The sequence below is a fragment of the Stigmatopora argus genome, chromosome 23, assembly GCF_051989625.1.
Source record: "Stigmatopora argus isolate UIUO_Sarg chromosome 23, RoL_Sarg_1.0, whole genome shotgun sequence".
NCBI lineage: Eukaryota > Metazoa > Chordata > Actinopteri > Syngnathiformes > Syngnathidae > Stigmatopora > Stigmatopora argus.
The window spans coordinates 738,132-757,695 of record NC_135409.1 but is presented as its reverse complement, the minus strand read 5'-3'; positions in this window follow the sequence as shown (position 1 = coordinate 757,695).

Below are 19,564 nucleotides of genomic sequence, written 5' to 3'. Positions count from 1 at the left end.
GACCATTTTACACTATGTCCATTGTAGATTTGTGTCTCTGACAGTTCGTTTGGTTGTAGGGGACATATTCAGTTTTTATGGCCAAAATGTGCTTTTCAGGGGCTGAAAAGCACGTTTTGGCAGAGTATGATAATTTTCATTAAAACTTGATTTCTATCCATTCGAATGATGCCAAATGAATAACTTACTTGAATTGGACCATTTTACACTATGTCCATTGTAGATTTGTGTCTCTGACAGTTCGTTTGGTTGCAGGGAACATATTCAGTTTTTATGGCCAAAATGTGCTTTTCAGGGGCTGAAAAGCATGTTTTGGCCGAGTATGATAATTTTCATTAAAACTTGATTTCTATCACTTCGAATGATGCCAAATAAATAACTTACTTGAATTGGACCATTTTACACTATGTCCATTGTAGATTTGTGTCTCCGACAGTTCGTTTGGTTGCAGGGGACATTTTCAGTTTTTATGGCCAAAATGTGCTTTTCAGGGGCTGAAAAGCATGTTTTGTCCGAGTTTGATAATTTTCATTAAAACTTGATTTCTATCACTTCGAATGATGCCAAATGAATAACTTACTTGAATTGGACCATTTTACACTATGTCCATTGTAGATTTGTTTCTCTGACAGTTCGTTTGGTTGCATATTCAGTTTTTATGGCCAAAATGTGCTTTTCAGGGGCTGAAAAGCACGTTTTGGCAGAGTATGATAATTTTCATTAAAACTTGATTTCTATCCATTCGAATGATGCCAAATGAATAACTTACTTGAATTGGACCATTTTACACTATGTCCATTGTAGATTTGTGTCTCTGACAGTTCGTTTGGTTGCAGGGGACATTTTCAATTTTTATGGCCAAAATGTGCTTTTCAGGGGCTGAAAAGCACGTTTTGGCAGAGTATGATAATTTTCATTAAAACTTGATTTCTATCCATTCGAATGATGCCAAATGAATAACTTACTTGAATTGGACCATTTTACACTATGTCCATTGTAGATTTGTGTCTCTGACAGTTCGTTTGGTTGCAGGGGACATTTTCAGTTTTTATGGCCAAAATGTGCTTTTCAGAGGCTGAAAAGCATGTTTTGGCCGAGTATGATAATTTACATTAAAACTTAATTTCTATCACTTCGAATGATGCCAAATGAATAACTTACTTGAATAGGACCATTTTACACTATGTCCATTGTAGATTTGTGTCTCTGACAGTTCGTTTGGTTGCAGGGGACATTTTCAGTTTTTATGGCCAAAATGTGCTTTCAGAGGCTGAAAAGCATGTTTTGGCCGAGTATTATAATTTTCATTAAAACTTGATTTCTATCACTTCGAATGATGCCAAATGAATAATTTGCTTGAATTGGACCATTTTACACTATGTCCATTGTAGATTTGTGTCTCTGACAGTTCGTTTGGTTACAGGGGACATATTCAGTTTTTAAGGCCAAAATGTGCTTTTCAGGGGCTGAAAAGCATGTTTTGGCCGAGTATGATAATTTTCATTAAAACTTGATTTCTATCCATTCGAATGATGCCAAATGAATAACTTACTTGAATTGGACCATTTTACACTATGTCCATTGTAGATTTGTGTCTCTGACAGTTCGTTTGGTTGCAGGGGACATATTCAGTTTTTATGGCCAAAATGTGCTTTTCAGGGGCTGAAAAGCATGTTTTGGCCGAGTATGATAATTTTCATTAAAACTTGATTTCTATCACTTCGAATGATGCCAAATGAATAACTTACTTGAATTGGACCATTTTACACTATGTCCATTGTAGATTGGTTTCTCTGACAGTCGTTTGGTTGCAGGGGACATATTCAGTTTTTATGGCCAAAATGTGCTTTTCAGGGGCTGAAAAGCACGTTTTGGCAGAGTATGATAATTTTCATTAAAACTTGATTTCTATCCATTCGAATGATGCCAAATGAATAACTTACTTGAATTGGACCATTTTACACTATGTCCATTGTAGATTTGTGTCTCTGACAGTTCGTTTGGTTGCAGGGGACATTTTCAGTTTTTATGGCCAAAATGTGCTTTTCAGGGGCTGAAAAGCATGTTTTGGCCGAGTATGATAATTTTCATTAAAACTTGATTTCTATCCATTTGAATGATGCCAAATGAATAACTTACTTGAATTGGACCATTTTACACTATGTCCATTGTAGATTTGTGTCTCTGACAGTTCGTTTGGTTGTAGGGGACATATTCAGTTTTTATGGCCAAAATGTGCTTTTCAGGGGCTGAAAAGCACGTTTTGGAAGAGTATGATAATTTTCATTAAAACTTGATTTCTATCCATTCGAATGATGCCAAATGAATAATTTACTTGAATTGGACCATTTTACACTATGTCCATTGTAGATTTGTATCTCTGACAGTTCGTTTGGTTGCAGGGGACATATTCAGTTTTTAAGGCCAAAATGTGCTTTTCAGGGGCTGAAAAGCATGTTTTGGCCGAGTATGGTAATTTTCATTAAAACTTGATTTCTATCACTTCGAATGATGCCAAATGAATAACTTACTTGAATTGGACCATTTTACACTATGTCCATTGTAGGTTTGTGTCTCTGACAGTTCGTTTGGTTGCAGGGAACATTTTCAGTTTTTATGGACAAAATGTGCTTTTCAGGGGCTGAAAAGCATGTTTTGGCCGAGTATGATAATTTTCATTAAAACTTGATTTCTATCACTTCGAATGATGCCAAATGAATAACTTACTTGAATTGGACCATTTTACACTATGTCCATTGTAGATTTGTGTCTCTGACAGTTCGTTTGGTTGCAGGGGACATATTAAGTTTTTATGGCCAAAATGTGCTTTTCAGGGGCTGAAAAGCATGTTTTGGCCGAGTATGATAATTTTCATTAAAACTTTATTTCTATCATTTCGAAAGATGCCAAATGAATAACTTACTTGAATTGGACCATTTTACACTATGTCCATTGTAGATTTGTGTCTCTGACAGTTCGTTTGGTTGCAGGGGACATTTTCAGTTTTTATGGCCAAAATGTGCTTTTCAGGGGCTGAAAAGCATGTTTTGGCCGAGTATGATAATTTTCATTAAAACTTGATTTCTATCCATTTGAATGATGCCAAATGAATAACTTACTTGAATTGGACCATTTTACACTATGTCCATTGTAGATTTGTGTCTCTGACAGTTCGTTTGGTTGTAGGGGACATATTCAGTTTTTATGGCCAAAATGTGCTTTTCAGGGGCTGAAAAGCACGTTTTGGCAGAGTATGATAATTTTCATTAAAACTTGATTTCTATCCATTCGAATGATGCCAAATGAATAACTTACTTGAATTGGACCATTTTACACTATGTCCATTGTAGATTTGTGTCTCTGACAGTTCGTTTGGTTGCAGGGAACATATTCAGTTTTTATGGCCAAAATGTGCTTTTCAGGGGCTGAAAAGCATGTTTTGGCCGAGTATGATAATTTTCATTAAAACTTGATTTCTATCACTTCGAATGATGCCAAATAAATAACTTACTTGAATTGGACCATTTTACACTATGTCCATTGTAGATTTGTGTCTCCGACAGTTCGTTTGGTTGCAGGGGACATTTTCAGTTTTTATGGCCAAAATGTGATTTTCAGGGGCTGAAAAGCATGTTTTGGCCGAGTATGGTAATTTTCATTAAAACTTGATTTCTATCACTTCGAATGATGCCAAATGAATAACTTACTTGAATTGGACCATTTTACACTATGTCCATTGTAGATTTGTGTCTCTGACAGTTCGTTTGGTTACAGGGGACATATTCAGTTTTTAAGGCCAAAATGTGCTTTTCAGGGGCTGAAAAGCATGTTTTGGCCGAGTATGATAATTTTCATTAAAACTTGATTTCTATCCATTCGAATGATGCCAAATGAATAACTTACTTGAATTGGACCATTTTACACTATGTCCATTGTAGATTTGTGTCTCTGACAGTTCGTTTGGTTGCAGGGGACATATTCAGTTTTTATGGCCAAAATGTGCTTTTCAGGGGCTGAAAAGCATGTTTTGTCCGAGTTTGATAATTTTCATTAAAACTTGATTTCTATCACTTCGATTGATGCCAAATGAATAACTTACTTGAATTGGACCATTGTACACTATGTCCATTGTAGATTTGTGTCTCCGACAGTTCGTTTGGTTGCAGGGGACATTTTCAGTTTTTATGGCCAAAATGTGCTTTTCAGAGGCTGAAAAGCATGTTTTGGCCGAGTATGATAATTTTCATTAAAACTTAATTTCTATCACTTCGAATGATGCCAAATGAATAACTTACTTGAATTGGACCATTTTACACTATGTCCATTGTAGATTTGTGTCTCTGACAGTTCGTTTGGTTGCAGGGGACATATTAAGTTTTTATGGCCAAAATGTGCTTTTCAGGGGCTGAAAAGCATGTTTTGGCCGAGTATGATAATTTTCATTAAAACTTGATTTCTATCACTTCGAATGATGCCAAATGAATAACTTACTTGAATTGGACCATTTTACACTATGTCCATTGTAGATTTGTTTCTCTGACAGTTCGTTTGGTTGCAGGGGACATATTCAGTTTTTATGGCCAAAATGTGCTTTTCAGGGGCTGAAAAGCATGTTTTGGCCGAGTATGATAATTTTCATTAAAACTTGATTTCTATCACTTCGAATGATGCCAAATGAATAACTTAATTGAATTGGACCATTTTACACTATGTCCATTGTAGATTGGTTTCTCTGACAGTTCGTTTGGTTGCAGGGGACATATTCAGTTTTTATGGCCAAAATGTGCTTTTCAGGGGCTGAAAAGCACGTTTTGGCAGAGTATGATAATTTTCATTAAAACTTGATTTCTATCCATTCGAATGATGCCAAATGAATAACTTACTTGAATTGGACCATTTTACACTATGTCCATTGTAGATTTGTGTCTCTGACAGTTCGTTTGGTTGCAGGGGACATTTTCAGTTTTTATGGCCAAAATGTGCTTTTCAGGGGCTGAAAAGCATGTTTTGGCCGAGTATGATAATTTTCATTAAAACTTGATTTCTATCCATTTGAATGATGCCAAATGAATAACTTACTTGAATTGGACCATTTTACACTATGTCCATTGTAGATTTGTGTCTCTGACAGTTCGTTTGGTTGTAGGGGACATATTCAGTTTTTATGGCCAAAATGTGCTTTTCAGGGGCTGAAAAGCACGTTTTGGAAGAGTATGATAATTTTCATTAAAACTTGATTTCTATCCATTCGAATGATGCCAAATGAATAATTTACTTGAATTGGACCATTTTACACTATGTCCATTGTAGATTTGTATCTCTGACAGTTCGTTTGGTTGCAGGGGACATATTCAGTTTTTAAGGCCAAAATGTGCTTTTCAGGGGCTGAAAAGCATGTTTTGGCCGAGTATGGTAATTTTCATTAAAACTTGATTTCTATCACTTCGAATGATGCCAAATGAATAACTTACTTGAATTGGACCATTTTACACTATGTCCATTGTAGATTTGTGTCTCCGACAGTTCGTTTGGTTGCAGGGGACATTTTCAGTTTTTATGGCCAAAATGTGCTTTTCAGAGGCTGAAAAGCATGTTTTGGCCGAATATGATAATTTTCATTAAAACTTGATTTCTATCATTTCGAATGATGCCAAATGAATAACTTACTTGAATTGGACCATTTTACACTATGTCCATTGTAGATTTGTGTCTCTGACAGTTCGTTTGGTTGCAGGGGACATTTTCAGTTTTTATGGACAAAATGTGCTTTTCAGGGGCTGAAAAGCATGTTTTGGCCGAGTATGATAATTTTCATTAAAACTTGATTTCTATCACTTCGAATGATGCCAAATGAATAACTTACTTGAATTGGACCATTTTACACTATGTCCATTGTAGATTTGTGTCTCTGACAGTTCGTTTGGTTGCAGGGGACATATTAAGTTTTTATGGCCAAAATGTGCTTTTCAGGGGCTGAAAAGCATGTTTTGGCCGAGTATGATAATTTTCATTAAAACTTGATTTCTATCACTTCGAATGATGCCAAATGAATAACTTACTTGAATTGGACCATTTTACACTATGTCCATTGTAGATTTGTGTCTCCGACAGTTCGTTTGGTTGCAGGGGACATTTTCAGTTTTTATGGCCAAAATGTGCTTTTCAGAGGCTGAAAAGCATGTTTTGGCAGAGTATGATAATTTTCATTAAAACTTGATTTCTATCACTTCGAATGATGCCAAATGAATAATTTACTTGAATTGGACCATTTTACACTATGTCCATTGTAGATTTGTATCTCTGACAGTTCGTTTGGTTGCAGGGGACATATTCAGTTTTTAAGGCCAAAATGTGCTTTTCAGGGGCTGAAAAGCATGCTTTGGCCGAGTATGGTAATTTTCATCAAAACTTGATTTCTATCACTTCGAATGATGCCAAATGAATAACTTACTTGAATTGGACCATTTTACACTATGTCCATTGTAGATTTGTGTCTCTGACAGTTTGTTTGGTTGCAGGGGACATTTTCAGTTTTTATGGCCAAAATGTGCTTTTCAGAGGCTGAAAAGCATGTTTTGGCCGAGTATGATAATTTTCATTAAAACTTGATTTTTATCACTTCGAATGATGCCAAATGAATAATTTGCTTGAATTGGACCATTTTACACTATGTCCATTGTAGATTTGTGTCTCTGACAGTTCGTTTGGTTACAGGGGACATATTCAGTTTTTAAGGCCAAAATGTGCTTTTCAGGGGCTGAAAAGCATGTTTTGGCCGAGTATGATAATTTTCATTAAAACTTGATTTCTATCCATTCGAATGATGCCAAATGAATAACTTACTTGAATTGGACCATATTACCTATGTCCATTGTAGATTTGTGTCTCTGACAGTTCGTTTGGTTGCAGGGGACATATTCAGTTTTTATGGCCAAAATGTGCTTTTCAGGGGCTGAAAAGCATGTTTTGTCCGAGTTTGATAATTTTCATTAAAACTTGATTTCTATCACTTCGATTGATGCCAAATGAATAACTTACTTGAATTGGACCATTGTACACTATGTCCATTGTAGATTTGTGTCTCCGACAGTTCGTTTGGTTGCAGGGGACATTTTCAGTTTTTATGGCCAAAATGTGCTTTTCAGAGGCTGAAAAGCATGTTTTGGCCGAGTATGATAATTTTCATTAAAACTTGATTTCTATCACTTCGAATGATGCCAAATTAATAACTTACTTGAATTGGACCATTTTACACTATGTCCATTGTAGATTTGTTTCTCTGACAGTTCGTTTGGTTGCATATTCAGTTTTTATGGCCAAAATGTGCTTTTCAGGGGCTGAAAAGCACGTTTTGGCAGAGTATGATAATTTTCATTAAAACTTGATTTCTATCCATTCGAATGATGCCAAATGAATAACTTACTTGAATTGGACCATTTTACACTATGTCCATTGTAGATTTGTGTCTCTGACAGTTCGTTTGGTTGCAGGGGACATTTTCAATTTTTATGGCCAAAATGTGCTTTTCAGGGGCTGAAAAGCACGTTTTGGCAGAGTATGATAATTTTCATTAAAACTTGATTTCTATCCATTCGAATGATGCCAAATGAATAACTTACTTGAATTGGACCATTTTACACTATGTCCATTGTAGATTTGTGTCTCTGACAGTTCGTTTGGTTGCAGGGGACATTTTCAGTTTTTATGGCCAAAATGTGCTTTTCAGAGGCTGAAAAGCATGTTTTGGCCGAGTATGATAATTTACATTAAAACTTAATTTCTATCACTTCGAATGATGCCAAATGAATAACTTACTTGAATAGGACCATTTTACACTATGTCCATTGTAGATTTGTGTCTCTGACAGTTCGTTTGGTTGCAGGGGACATTTTCAGTTTTTATGGCCAAAATGTGCTTTCAGAGGCTGAAAAGCATGTTTTGGCCGAGTATTATAATTTTCATTAAAACTTGATTTCTATCACTTCGAATGATGCCAAATGAATAATTTGCTTGAATTGGACCATTTTACACTATGTCCATTGTAGATTTGTGTCTCTGACAGTTCGTTTGGTTACAGGGGACATATTCAGTTTTTAAGGCCAAAATGTGCTTTTCAGGGGCTGAAAAGCATGTTTTGGCCGAGTATGATAATTTTCATTAAAACTTGATTTCTATCCATTCGAATGATGCCAAATGAATAACTTACTTGAATTGGACCATTTTACACTATGTCCATTGTAGATTTGTGTCTCTGACAGTTCGTTTGGTTGCAGGGGACATATTCAGTTTTTATGGCCAAAATGTGCTTTTCAGGGGCTGAAAAGCATGTTTTGGCCGAGTATGATAATTTTCATTAAAACTTGATTTCTATCACTTCGAATGATGCCAAATGAATAACTTACTTGAATTGGACCATTTTACACTATGTCCATTGTAGATTGGTTTCTCTGACAGTCGTTTGGTTGCAGGGGACATATTCAGTTTTTATGGCCAAAATGTGCTTTTCAGGGGCTGAAAAGCACGTTTTGGCAGAGTATGATAATTTTCATTAAAACTTGATTTCTATCCATTCGAATGATGCCAAATGAATAACTTACTTGAATTGGACCATTTTACACTATGTCCATTGTAGATTTGTGTCTCTGACAGTTCGTTTGGTTGCAGGGGACATTTTCAGTTTTTATGGCCAAAATGTGCTTTTCAGGGGCTGAAAAGCATGTTTTGGCCGAGTATGATAATTTTCATTAAAACTTGATTTCTATCCATTTGAATGATGCCAAATGAATAACTTACTTGAATTGGACCATTTTACACTATGTCCATTGTAGATTTGTGTCTCTGACAGTTCGTTTGGTTGTAGGGGACATATTCAGTTTTTATGGCCAAAATGTGCTTTTCAGGGGCTGAAAAGCACGTTTTGGAAGAGTATGATAATTTTCATTAAAACTTGATTTCTATCCATTCGAATGATGCCAAATGAATAATTTACTTGAATTGGACCATTTTACACTATGTCCATTGTAGATTTGTATCTCTGACAGTTCGTTTGGTTGCAGGGGACATATTCAGTTTTTAAGGCCAAAATGTGCTTTTCAGGGGCTGAAAAGCATGTTTTGGCCGAGTATGGTAATTTTCATTAAAACTTGATTTCTATCACTTCGAATGATGCCAAATGAATAACTTACTTGAATTGGACCATTTTACACTATGTCCATTGTAGGTTTGTGTCTCTGACAGTTCGTTTGGTTGCAGGGAACATTTTCAGTTTTTATGGACAAAATGTGCTTTTCAGGGGCTGAAAAGCATGTTTTGGCCGAGTATGATAATTTTCATTAAAACTTGATTTCTATCACTTCGAATGATGCCAAATGAATAACTTACTTGAATTGGACCATTTTACACTATGTCCATTGTAGATTTGTGTCTCTGACAGTTCGTTTGGTTGCAGGGGACATATTAAGTTTTTATGGCCAAAATGTGCTTTTCAGGGGCTGAAAAGCATGTTTTGGCCGAGTATGATAATTTTCATTAAAACTTTATTTCTATCATTTCGAAAGATGCCAAATGAATAACTTACTTGAATTGGACCATTTTACACTATGTCCATTGTAGATTTGTGTCTCTGACAGTTCGTTTGGTTGCAGGGGACATTTTCAGTTTTTATGGCCAAAATGTGCTTTTCAGGGGCTGAAAAGCATGTTTTGGCCGAGTATGATAATTTTCATTAAAACTTGATTTCTATCCATTTGAATGATGCCAAATGAATAACTTACTTGAATTGGACCATTTTACACTATGTCCATTGTAGATTTGTGTCTCTGACAGTTCGTTTGGTTGTAGGGGACATATTCAGTTTTTATGGCCAAAATGTGCTTTTCAGGGGCTGAAAAGCACGTTTTGGCAGAGTATGATAATTTTCATTAAAACTTGATTTCTATCCATTCGAATGATGCCAAATGAATAACTTACTTGAATTGGACCATTTTACACTATGTCCATTGTAGATTTGTGTCTCTGACAGTTCGTTTGGTTGCAGGGAACATATTCAGTTTTTATGGCCAAAATGTGCTTTTCAGGGGCTGAAAAGCATGTTTTGGCCGAGTATGATAATTTTCATTAAAACTTGATTTCTATCACTTCGAATGATGCCAAATAAATAACTTACTTGAATTGGACCATTTTACACTATGTCCATTGTAGATTTGTGTCTCCGACAGTTCGTTTGGTTGCAGGGGACATTTTCAGTTTTTATGGCCAAAATGTGCTTTTCAGAGGCTGAAAAGCATGTTTTGGCAGAGTATGATAATTTTCATTAAAACTTGATTTCTATCACTTTGAATGATGCCAAATGAATAATTTACTTGAATTGGACCATTTTACACTATGTCCATTGTAGATTTGTATCTCTGACAGTTCGTTTGGTTGCAGGGGACATATTCAGTTTTTAAGGCCAAAATGTGCTTTTCAGGGGCTGAAAAGCATGTTTTGGCCGAGTATGGTAATTTTCATTAAAACTTGATTTCTATCACTTCGAATGATGCCAAATGAATAACTTACTTGAATTGGACCATTTTACACTATGTCCATTGTAGATTTGTTTCTCTGACAGTTCGTTTGGTTGCATATTCAGTTTTTATGGCCAAAATGTGCTTTTCAGGGGCTGAAAAGCACGTTTTGGCAGAGTATGATAATTTTCATTAAAACTTGATTTCTATCCATTCGAATGATGCCAAATGAATAACTTACTTGAATTGGACCATTTTACACTATGTCCATTGTAGATTTGTGTCTCTGACAGTTCGTTTGGTTGCAGGGGACATTTTCAATTTTTATGGCCAAAATGTGCTTTTCAGGGGCTGAAAAGCACGTTTTGGCAGAGTATGATAATTTTCATTAAAACTTGATTTCTATCCATTCGAATGATGCCAAATGAATAACTTACTTGAATTGGACCATTTTACACTATGTCCATTGTAGATTTGTGTCTCTGACAGTTCGTTTGGTTGCAGGGGACATTTTCAGTTTTTATGGCCAAAATGTGCTTTTCAGAGGCTGAAAAGCATGTTTTGGCCGAGTATGATAATTTACATTAAAACTTAATTTCTATCACTTCGAATGATGCCAAATGAATAACTTACTTGAATAGGACCATTTTACACTATGTCCATTGTAGATTTGTGTCTCTGACAGTTCGTTTGGTTGCAGGGGACATTTTCAGTTTTTATGGCCAAAATGTGCTTTCAGAGGCTGAAAAGCATGTTTTGGCCGAGTATTATAATTTTCATTAAAACTTGATTTCTATCACTTCGAATGATGCCAAATGAATAATTTGCTTGAATTGGACCATTTTACACTATGTCCATTGTAGATTTGTGTCTCTGACAGTTCGTTTGGTTACAGGGGACATATTCAGTTTTTAAGGCCAAAATGTGCTTTTCAGGGGCTGAAAAGCATGTTTTGGCCGAGTATGATAATTTTCATTAAAACTTGATTTCTATCCATTCGAATGATGCCAAATGAATAACTTACTTGAATTGGACCATTTTACACTATGTCCATTGTAGATTTGTGTCTCTGACAGTTCGTTTGGTTGCAGGGGACATATTCAGTTTTTATGGCCAAAATGTGCTTTTCAGGGGCTGAAAAGCATGTTTTGGCCGAGTATGATAATTTTCATTAAAACTTGATTTCTATCACTTCGAATGATGCCAAATGAATAACTTACTTGAATTGGACCATTTTACACTATGTCCATTGTAGATTGGTTTCTCTGACAGTCGTTTGGTTGCAGGGGACATATTCAGTTTTTATGGCCAAAATGTGCTTTTCAGGGGCTGAAAAGCACGTTTTGGCAGAGTATGATAATTTTCATTAAAACTTGATTTCTATCCATTCGAATGATGCCAAATGAATAACTTACTTGAATTGGACCATTTTACACTATGTCCATTGTAGATTTGTGTCTCTGACAGTTCGTTTGGTTGCAGGGGACATTTTCAGTTTTTATGGCCAAAATGTGCTTTTCAGGGGCTGAAAAGCATGTTTTGGCCGAGTATGATAATTTTCATTAAAACTTGATTTCTATCCATTTGAATGATGCCAAATGAATAACTTACTTGAATTGGACCATTTTACACTATGTCCATTGTAGATTTGTGTCTCTGACAGTTCGTTTGGTTGTAGGGGACATATTCAGTTTTTATGGCCAAAATGTGCTTTTCAGGGGCTGAAAAGCACGTTTTGGAAGAGTATGATAATTTTCATTAAAACTTGATTTCTATCCATTCGAATGATGCCAAATGAATAATTTACTTGAATTGGACCATTTTACACTATGTCCATTGTAGATTTGTATCTCTGACAGTTCGTTTGGTTGCAGGGGACATATTCAGTTTTTAAGGCCAAAATGTGCTTTTCAGGGGCTGAAAAGCATGTTTTGGCCGAGTATGGTAATTTTCATTAAAACTTGATTTCTATCACTTCGAATGATGCCAAATGAATAACTTACTTGAATTGGACCATTTTACACTATGTCCATTGTAGGTTTGTGTCTCTGACAGTTCGTTTGGTTGCAGGGAACATTTTCAGTTTTTATGGACAAAATGTGCTTTTCAGGGGCTGAAAAGCATGTTTTGGCCGAGTATGATAATTTTCATTAAAACTTGATTTCTATCACTTCGAATGATGCCAAATGAATAACTTACTTGAATTGGACCATTTTACACTATGTCCATTGTAGATTTGTGTCTCTGACAGTTCGTTTGGTTGCAGGGGACATATTAAGTTTTTATGGCCAAAATGTGCTTTTCAGGGGCTGAAAAGCATGTTTTGGCCGAGTATGATAATTTTCATTAAAACTTTATTTCTATCATTTCGAAAGATGCCAAATGAATAACTTACTTGAATTGGACCATTTTACACTATGTCCATTGTAGATTTGTGTCTCTGACAGTTCGTTTGGTTGCAGGGGACATTTTCAGTTTTTATGGCCAAAATGTGCTTTTCAGGGGCTGAAAAGCATGTTTTGGCCGAGTATGATAATTTTCATTAAAACTTGATTTCTATCCATTTGAATGATGCCAAATGAATAACTTACTTGAATTGGACCATTTTACACTATGTCCATTGTAGATTTGTGTCTCTGACAGTTCGTTTGGTTGTAGGGGACATATTCAGTTTTTATGGCCAAAATGTGCTTTTCAGGGGCTGAAAAGCACGTTTTGGCAGAGTATGATAATTTTCATTAAAACTTGATTTCTATCCATTCGAATGATGCCAAATGAATAACTTACTTGAATTGGACCATTTTACACTATGTCCATTGTAGATTTGTGTCTCTGACAGTTCGTTTGGTTGCAGGGAACATATTCAGTTTTTATGGCCAAAATGTGCTTTTCAGGGGCTGAAAAGCATGTTTTGGCCGAGTATGATAATTTTCATTAAAACTTGATTTCTATCACTTCGAATGATGCCAAATAAATAACTTACTTGAATTGGACCATTTTACACTATGTCCATTGTAGATTTGTGTCTCCGACAGTTCGTTTGGTTGCAGGGGACATTTTCAGTTTTTATGGCCAAAATGTGCTTTTCAGGGGCTGAAAAGCATGTTTTGGCCGAGTATGGTAATTTTCATTAAAACTTGATTTCTATCACTTCGAATGATGCCAAATGAATAACTTACTTGAATTGGACCATTTTACACTATGTCCATTGTAGATTTGTGTCTCTGACAGTTCGTTTGGTTACAGGGGACATATTCAGTTTTTAAGGCCAAAATGTGCTTTTCAGGGGCTGAAAAGCATGTTTTGGCCGAGTATGATAATTTTCATTAAAACTTGATTTCTATCCATTCGAATGATGCCAAATGAATAACTTACTTGAATTGGACCATTTTACACTATGTCCATTGTAGATTTGTGTCTCTGACAGTTCGTTTGGTTGCAGGGGACATATTCAGTTTTTATGGCCAAAATGTGCTTTTCAGGGGCTGAAAAGCATGTTTTGTCCGAGTTTGATAATTTTCATTAAAACTTGATTTCTATCACTTCGATTGATGCCAAATGAATAACTTACTTGAATTGGACCATTGTACACTATGTCCATTGTAGATTTGTGTCTCCGACAGTTCGTTTGGTTGCAGGGGACATTTTCAGTTTTTATGGCCAAAATGTGCTTTTCAGAGGCTGAAAAGCATGTTTTGGCCGAGTATGATAATTTTCATTAAAACTTAATTTCTATCACTTCGAATGATGCCAAATGAATAACTTACTTGAATTGGACCATTTTACACTATGTCCATTGTAGATTTGTGTCTCTGACAGTTCGTTTGGTTGCAGGGGACATATTAAGTTTTTATGGCCAAAATGTGCTTTTCAGGGGCTGAAAAGCATGTTTTGGCCGAGTATGATAATTTTCATTAAAACTTGATTTCTATCACTTCGAATGATGCCAAATGAATAACTTACTTGAATTGGACCATTTTACACTATGTCCATTGTAGATTTGTTTCTCTGACAGTTCGTTTGGTTGCAGGGGACATATTCAGTTTTTATGGCCAAAATGTGCTTTTCAGGGGCTGAAAAGCATGTTTTGGCCGAGTATGATAATTTTCATTAAAACTTGATTTCTATCACTTCGAATGATGCCAAATGAATAACTTAATTGAATTGGACCATTTTACACTATGTCCATTGTAGATTGGTTTCTCTGACAGTTCGTTTGGTTGCAGGGGACATATTCAGTTTTTATGGCCAAAATGTGCTTTTCAGGGGCTGAAAAGCACGTTTTGGCAGAGTATGATAATTTTCATTAAAACTTGATTTCTATCCATTCGAATGATGCCAAATGAATAACTTACTTGAATTGGACCATTTTACACTATGTCCATTGTAGATTTGTGTCTCTGACAGTTCGTTTGGTTGCAGGGGACATTTTCAGTTTTTATGGCCAAAATGTGCTTTTCAGGAAGCATGTTTTGGCCGAGTATGATAATTTTCATTAAAACTTGATTTCTATCCATTTGAATGATGCCAAATGAATAACTTACTTGAATTGGACCATTTTACACTATGTCCATTGTAGATTTGTGTCTCTGACAGTTCGTTTGGTTGTAGGGGACATATTCAGTTTTTATGGCCAAAATGTGCTTTTCAGGGGCTGAAAAGCACGTTTTGGAAGAGTATGATAATTTTCATTAAAACTTGATTTCTATCCATTCGAATGATGCCAAATGAATAATTTACTTGAATTGGACCATTTTACACTATGTCCATTGTAGATTTGTATCTCTGACAGTTCGTTTGGTTGCAGGGGACATATTCAGTTTTTAAGGCCAAAATGTGCTTTTCAGGGGCTGAAAAGCATGTTTTGGCCGAGTATGGTAATTTTCATTAAAACTTGATTTCTATCACTTCGAATGATGCCAAATGAATAACTTACTTGAATTGGACCATTTTACACTATGTCCATTGTAGATTTGTGTCTCCGACAGTTCGTTTGGTTGCAGGGGACATTTTCAGTTTTTATGGCCAAAATGTGCTTTTCAGAGGCTGAAAAGCATGTTTTGGCCGAATATGATAATTTTCATTAAAACTTGATTTCTATCATTTCGAATGATGCCAAATGAATAACTTACTTGAATTGGACCATTTTACACTATGTCCATTGTAGATTTGTGTCTCTGACAGTTCGTTTGGTTGCAGGGGACATTTTCAGTTTTTATGGACAAAATGTGCTTTTCAGGGGCTGAAAAGCATGTTTTGGCCGAGTATGATAATTTTCATTAAAACTTGATTTCTATCACTTCGAATGATGCCAAATGAATAACTTACTTGAATTGGACCATTTTACACTATGTCCATTGTAGATTTGTGTCTCTGACAGTTCGTTTGGTTGCAGGGGACATATTAAGTTTTTATGGCCAAAATGTGCTTTTCAGGGGCTGAAAAGCATGTTTTGGCCGAGTATGATAATTTTCATTAAAACTTGATTTCTATCACTTCGAATGATGCCAAATGAATAACTTACTTGAATTGGACCATTTTACACTATGTCCATTGTAGATTTGTGTCTCCGACAGTTCGTTTGGTTGCAGGGGACATTTTCAGTTTTTATGGCCAAAATGTGCTTTTCAGAGGCTGAAAAGCATGTTTTGGCAGAGTATGATAATTTTCATTAAAACTTGATTTCTATCACTTCGAATGATGCCAAATGAATAATTTACTTGAATTGGACCATTTTACACTATGTCCATTGTAGATTTGTATCTCTGACAGTTCGTTTGGTTGCAGGGGACATATTCAGTTTTTAAGGCCAAAATGTGCTTTTCAGGGGCTGAAAAGCATGCTTTGGCCGAGTATGGTAATTTTCATCAAAACTTGATTTCTATCACTTCGAATGATGCCAAATGAATAACTTACTTGAATTGGACCATTTTACACTATGTCCATTGTAGATTTGTGTCTCTGACAGTTTGTTTGGTTGCAGGGGACATTTTCAGTTTTTATGGCCAAAATGTGCTTTTCAGAGGCTGAAAAGCATGTTTTGGCCGAGTATGATAATTTTCATTAAAACTTGATTTTTATCACTTCGAATGATGCCAAATGAATAATTTGCTTGAATTGGACCATTTTACACTATGTCCATTGTAGATTTGTGTCTCCGACAGTTCGTTTGGTTACAGGGGACATATTCAGTTTTTAAGGCCAAAATGTGCTTTTCAGGGGCTGAAAAGCATGTTTTGGCCGAGTATGATAATTTTCATTAAAACTTGATTTCTATCCATTCGAATGATGCCAAATGAATAACTTACTTGAATTGGACCATATTACCTATGTCCATTGTAGATTTGTGTCTCTGACAGTTCGTTTGGTTGCAGGGGACATATTCAGTTTTTATGGCCAAAATGTGCTTTTCAGGGGCTGAAAAGCATGTTTTGTCCGAGTTTGATAATTTTCATTAAAACTTGATTTCTATCACTTCGATTGATGCCAAATGAATAACTTACTTGAATTGGACCATTGTACACTATGTCCATTGTAGATTTGTGTCTCCGACAGTTCGTTTGGTTGCAGGGGACATTTTCAGTTTTTATGGCCAAAATGTGCTTTTCAGAGGCTGAAAAGCATGTTTTGGCCGAGTATGATAATTTTCATTAAAACTTGATTTCTATCACTTCGAATGATGCCAAATGAATAACTTACTTGAATTGGACCATTTTACACTATGTCCATTGTAGATTTGTTTCTCTGACAGTTCGTTTGGTTGCATATTCAGTTTTTATGGCCAAAATGTGCTTTTCAGGGGCTGAAAAGCACGTTTTGGCAGAGTATGATAATTTTCATTAAAACTTGATTTCTATCCATTCGAATGATGCCAAATGAATAACTTACTTGAATTGGACCATTTTACACTATGTCCATTGTAGATTTGTGTCTCTGACAGTTCGTTTGGTTGCAGGGGACATTTTCAATTTTTATGGCCAAAATGTGCTTTTCAGGGGCTGAAAAGCACGTTTTGGCAGAGTATGATAATTTTCATTAAAACTTGATTTCTATCCATTCGAATGATGCCAAATGAATAACTTACTTGAATTGGACCATTTTACACTATGTCCATTGTAGATTTGTGTCTCTGACAGTTCGTTTGGTTGCAGGGGACATTTTCAGTTTTTATGGCCAAAATGTGCTTTTCAGAGGCTGAAAAGCATGTTTTGGCCGAGTATGATAATTTACATTAAAACTTAATTTCTATCACTTCGAATGATGCCAAATGAATAACTTACTTGAATAGGACCATTTTACACTATGTCCATTGTAGATTTGTGTCTCTGACAGTTCGTTTGGTTGCAGGGGACATTTTCAGTTTTTATGGCCAAAATGTGCTTTCAGAGGCTGAAAAGCATGTTTTGGCCGAGTATGATAATTTTCATTAAAACTTGATTTCTATCCATTCGAATGATGCCAAATGAATAATTTGCTTGAATTGGACCATTTTACACTATGTCCATTGTAGATTTGTGTCTCTGACAGTTCGTTTGGTTGCAGGGGACATATTCAGTTTTTATGGCCAAAATGTGCTTTTCAGGGGCTGAAAAGCATGTTTTGGCCGAGTATGATAATTTTCATTAAAACTTGATTTCTATCACTTCGAATGATGCCAAATGAATAACTTACTTGAATTGGACCATTTTACACTATGTCCATTGTAGATTGGTTTCTCTGACAGTCGTTTGGTTGCAGGGGACATATTCAGTTTTTATGGCCAAAATGTGCTTTTCAGGGGCTGAAAAGCACGTTTTGGCAGAGTATGATAATTTTCATTAAAACTTGATTTCTATCCATTCGAATGATGCCAAATGAATAACTTACTTGAATTGGACCATTTTACACTATGTCCATTGTAGATTTGTGTCTCTGACAGTTCGTTTGGTTGCAGGGGACATTTTCAGTTTTTATGGCCAAAATGTGCTTTTCAGGGGCTGAAAAGCATGTTTTGGCCGAGTATGATAATTTTCATTAAAACTTGATTTCTATCCATTTGAATGATGCCAAATGAATAACTTACTTGAATTGGACCATTTTACACTATGTCCATTGTAGATTTGTGTCTCTGACAGTTCGTTTGGTTGTAGGGGACATATTCAGTTTTTATGGCCAAAATGTGCTTTTCAGGGGCTGAAAAGCACGTTTTGGAAGAGTATGATAATTTTCATTAAAACTTGATTTCTATCCATTCGAATGATGCCAAATGAATAATTTACTTGAATTGGACCATTTTACACTATGTCCATTGTAGATTTGTATCTCTGACAGTTCGTTTGGTTGCAGGGGACATATTCAGTTTTTAAGGCCAAAATGTGCTTTTCAGGGGCTGAAAAGCATGTTTTGGCCGAGTATGGTAATTTTCATTAAAACTTGATTTCTATCACTTCGAATGATGCCAAATGAATAACTTACTTGAATTGGACCATTTTACACTATGTCCATTGTAGGTTTGTGTCTCTGACAGTTCGTTTGGTTGCAGGGAACATTTTCAGTTTTTATGGACAAAATGTGCTTTTCAGGGGCTGAAAAGCATGTTTTGGCCGAGTATGATAATTTTCATTAAAACTTGATTTCTATCACTTCGAATGATGCCAAATGAATAACTTACTTGAATTGGACCATTTTACACTATGTCCATTGTAGATTTGTGTCTCTGACAGTTCGTTTGGTTGCAGGGGACATATTAAGTTTTTATGGCCAAAATGTGCTTTTCAGGGGCTGAAAAGCATGTTTTGGCCGAGTATGATCATTTTCATTAAAACTTTATTTCTATCATTTCGAAAGATGCCAAATGAATAACTTACTTGAATTGGACCATTTTACACTATGTCCATTGTAGATTTGTGTCTCTGACAGTTCGTTTGGTTGCAGGGGACATTTTCAGTTTTTATGGCCAAAATGTGCTTTTCAGGGGCTGAAAAGCATGTTTTGGCCGAGTATGATAATTTTCATTAAAACTTGATTTCTATCCATTTGAATGATGCCAAATGAATAACTTACTTGAATTGGACCATTTT